At 37.5% G+C, this 4,333-nt stretch overlaps 3 long non-coding RNA genes across 3 annotated transcripts in view; 1 reads left to right on the forward strand and 2 right to left on the reverse strand.

The window, feature by feature from the left end:
* The window catches only part of LOC116669867 (uncharacterized), a 2,592-nt gene extending 1,260 nt beyond the window's left edge, over positions 1 to 1,332 (forward strand). The window contains exons 2-3 of the long non-coding RNA XR_004326892.1: positions 1,044 to 1,048; positions 1,321 to 1,332. This is a non-coding gene — a long non-coding RNA (uncharacterized LOC116669867). The remainder of the gene's footprint in view (positions 1 to 1,043; positions 1,049 to 1,320) is intronic.
* LOC116669868 (uncharacterized) overlaps positions 1 to 4,333 on the reverse strand; it is an 827,043-nt gene that overhangs the window by 109,437 nt on the left and 713,273 nt on the right. The gene's annotated exons all lie outside the window — the stretch shown is intronic.
* LOC116669850 (uncharacterized) overlaps positions 1 to 4,333 on the reverse strand; it is a 23,854-nt gene that overhangs the window by 6,521 nt on the left and 13,000 nt on the right. The window contains exon 2 of the long non-coding RNA XR_004326875.1: positions 4,256 to 4,260. This is a non-coding gene — a long non-coding RNA (uncharacterized LOC116669850). The remainder of the gene's footprint in view (positions 1 to 4,255; positions 4,261 to 4,333) is intronic.

Below are 4,333 nucleotides of genomic sequence, written 5' to 3' on the forward strand. Positions count from 1 at the left end.
ACAAACAAAGTAAAGCTAGACTAGACAAGACAGGAAGCTGACTACCAAAATAAAGCAGCAGCATAACAAACACACACAGGGAAACATAAGACAGAATCTATGACACCAGAATAGGGAGAAAACCGGGACAAAAACACAGGGAAGGCCAAACGGGAAAAGAACCCCAAACAAAAACCCCAACCCACAACAATGTGAAGGTCCGGTTTGGTTGTGTACGTAGTTTGACTGAGTTCTCGTCCCACCCAAAGGTTGGGCTTTTTTTTTTTATCCCTTTAAAACATAAACAGCGCTGAATGTATCTAACAAGTATCACAGACTATATCTTCTTCTGTGCCATAGAGCTCCATTGTTGTTTAAATGGGCCACAGTGTTTGTGGAGCAATTGTTTGTGGGGGGGCAAAGAAAAATACTGTTAATACCGTAAATGTGCATATAAGCTGGTATTTAAAAACGGGCAGAATCTCAAATTATAGCCAGAGGCATGGCCGGCATGAACACATGAAAAAAAAAAAAAAAATACCATAATACCATTAATGCCAAATGTAGTCCGTGTTCCGTGAACTGTCATGTGTTGTTTTGGGACAATGCTGCCAATTATGAATCATCATCCAGATGATCATCATCCTCAAATGTTTTTGTTGTTGCAGTTTAAGCTTCAGGCAGTTAAAAAGCTAAACAATAACCGTAACACTTCACAGTTATTGTTGGCTGTGATTGATGGTAAGTTGGCATCATTTCTTTCTGCTGCATCTATCCTTTTCACTCATTGTCACAACTACAAAAGTTACATCAAATTCCATCAAGAACCTTTTTGATGACTCCTTTTTTTTTTTACATTGAAATTCAATTCATACAGTGAATACGCTGCTAGGTGGCAACCTGTGTTCCTTCACAATCCAAACAAAGCACTTACAGGCAACATACAACACATGCAAGGCTAACTTGGCCAGCACCAGCAGCACTAATCAGCTGTGCTGAGCTACGCATTCTCATGAACATGTTTGATCATATAGTATGGAAATGTATGCACACCAAAACATAAGATATTGTACGAAATTAAGAGACAACCGGCTAATCCTGTGACACCGGCCATGACCCAGAGCGGCAGTTGCTAGCCGAAAGGCTGTAGCTCTGCGGCAGTTGCAAGCTGTTTAAGCCCATACTGAGCTTTGTGACGCCGGCTACAGACCTCCCTCACAGCTCAGTAATATTAGCAGCAGTTAGCAGATGTGTTTAGCCGCTATAGAGCTCTGCGACACCAGAAGTTGGTGGTTCAGTTAACCTGAGAATAGGTACCTTTGAGTCAGGTACAGAGCCCAGCCAGCTGCCAGACGTTTCGGTGGACATTACTGTAGTGTTATAAGAGTTATGTTACGTCACTGCCCCCTAGTGGATAGATACGGTTAGTGTCCTGGAACAGGGTTAGGCGTAGTGATGGTCAAATAAAGCTTTGTGAACCACTGTCTTTATTTTCTGAGCTCACTAGATGGCGCTCTGTTCAACAAAGTATTAAAAACACACTGAATCACCATTCCTTTAAGCTTTTCCTTTGAACAGAGAGCACCATCTGACAGACAGTGGTTCACAAAACTTTGACCATCACTAGTCAAGGGATTATTAAGGTTACTAAGTGGCACTCAAGCCTGTGTGGTGCCGAGCTGACCTTTATTACACTCCCTTGTCAACCTAGCATAACAATCACAGTTAAGTTTAGGCAACAACAATTGAGTGTTATGTGGCCAGGAAAGTTACATTTAGGCACCAAAAAAACTAAAGTTTAGGAAAAACATTGTGATTTGGTTGAAACACTCCCAAGGAACACTCATTTCGTGGGAGAAAGTCTAATGTTTTCCCCAAGAAGCAAACTTAGACCCCAGGCTTGAAAGTCCTGTGTTTTATGACCCACCCATCCACTCATCCATCGATTTACTTATCAATTTATCCACCCAATCCACCCATCCATCCACTCATGCACTCATCCACCTTAACCTTAAAGATTCTTCATTAGTTTTGAAATGATGGCTAGCACACAGATCTCCGAACATCATTTAGATGCATTTTAGAGGTTTTTAAAGTTATATGTGAATATATTGTCATTCAAGTTGTTGCTGTTGACACAAAGGATGGAAGATGATGGAAAGTGAACTTTTGACACTAAAGACCGAAATACTTGTAATAATAATGGTGCTCTCCTTTAACTGCATCTAATGCAAATACACAAATGGCTTTGGCTTTGGGAAGTGCAGCACCCATTCAGAAAAGTGAGCAGTGGACCTCCAATGACCTAATGAATAATACAGTAAAAAAAGAAGTTAGGTAAAACAAAAAGTAACAGCATCATCAATGTGTTCACTTAAAGAGGTTTTAGAATCACAAGATTCCAGTTGACAAGAGGAGGCATTTCTGGTGTAGTGTGCCATAAAGTATGCCTTAGTTACTTGTATTAAAATATTATATATTCAACATTGCAAGACTTACTTAGACTTATTATAGATGAGATTTCTGAACCATGTTTGAACTGATGTAGTGTACATTGTGTTTTAACCACATGCTAAACAAGCACATAGTCATAAAGTATTTGTTACATATTAGGATTGTAAGTCTCAAATGCAGCCTCGTACATGTATTCTGGCCTTGCAGTTCCTCTGTTATAAACTTTTTTTTCCATTTGGTTATAGGCAAAATGAAAGGTGGATTTCAACAGATTAAATGATTGTTGCAGTACACAAAACACAGGGAAGCTCCAACACTAATCTTCCACTATCTTGGTTAAAGACTAGGAAATTAAAAAAAAAAAAAAAAACTATATGATTGAGATTTTTTGTTGCTGTATGTGTTGTCTCTTGAGAGAGTGATACTCAGAAGAGTCATTTTCTGCAGCAATAAAATGGAATCTTTAAAAGCAGTGGTGGGATGTAACATGTAAGTGCAGTTACTTAAATACTGTACTTGAGTACAAAGGTTGAGGTCTTTTCTTTTCATGCCACTTTTTACTTCTACTCCGCTACATTTCAGAGAGAAATATTGCACTTTGTACTCCACTACATTCATCTGACAGCTTTAGTTACCTGTTACTTTACACATTATTTCTGCACACAAAAAACGTGTAGTTTATAAAATCTGATGTTTTATCATAAATGAAACTAGCCAACAATGTAACGGCCTACAAGTCCAACTGAAACGATTAGACCATTAAACACTAAAAGTAAACTGTTTGGATCCTTTACACTTTCTAAAATGTTCAAATAGGATACTTTTAGGTGTTATTTGCCTGTTATGAGTCATGTTAAATGAAATTTCATAGCATATTTTTCAGATATGAATGTAGCCTATGAAATAATTATGTTTTTGATACGAATTACTGAAATATGTGGGCTACTCAAGTGTATAATTAAACTTGTTAAATTGTACATTGTGGGGTTATTTAATTTTTCTAAAGATATCCAAACACAATACATGCATTAATTTGCAATTAGGTATTTATCATGAGATATTATTATAGAGATTGGAATCTGGCGGTCAAAATGACCGCTCACAGCAGTTCTAGTAGTTATGGAATCCCGGCACTTCTAGTGTTAAAAGACCAGTTGGTACCTTCATTTTAATACACATATTTTTGCTCACATAAAGATCGTTTGTTTATTACTTAAAGGACAGCAGTTTTTATAAACTTGTTCCAATGTCATAATAAATTATGTGCTCACGTGTGATGTATTAAATAGATTAACCAGAAAGAGTTACAATGTCACATCACATTTACAGTAACTATAATTGACTCCTGTGGAAAGCATCCCTTCCTTCTCTATCTGCATGAACATCAGCAGAGATGTTCCCAACAGAGATCCCATTTTATATTTTGGTCTTATTATGGGAGTTAAACCTCCTGCGTCAGATTCTCATCTAATTATGTGATTCAAATGATATCATTTGTTAGATAATTTTCAGTCTGGATCTAATTTTGAACTTTATTGCAAAGGAGTCAAATGGGTGTAATATATATCAGAATAAAATAATTTCATGTCCCCTTGCCTATTACTTATGTCTCCATAAAAGTAGGGGAGTGTATTAAGCTGGCAATTAGGATTTCATTAAAATCTATAAATGGAGGTTCATTTATGGTGGATGAATTATCATAGACATCTTTTACACACTGTCTCCGGGGCAGATTGGGGATGTCTGATGACACACCAAAACACACACACACGCACACACATCTTCTTTTCAAAGCTGATCAGTTTACTTTATCATATTGAACCAAATCTATCTCGGCGCCATGTACTTCTCGGAAGTACCCGCTGCACCTTGCTGCATAAAAAACAACCCTCCCAACACA

The sequence above is a fragment of the Etheostoma spectabile genome, chromosome 20 (assembly GCF_008692095.1).
Source record: "Etheostoma spectabile isolate EspeVRDwgs_2016 chromosome 20, UIUC_Espe_1.0, whole genome shotgun sequence".
NCBI lineage: Eukaryota > Metazoa > Chordata > Actinopteri > Perciformes > Percidae > Etheostoma > Etheostoma spectabile.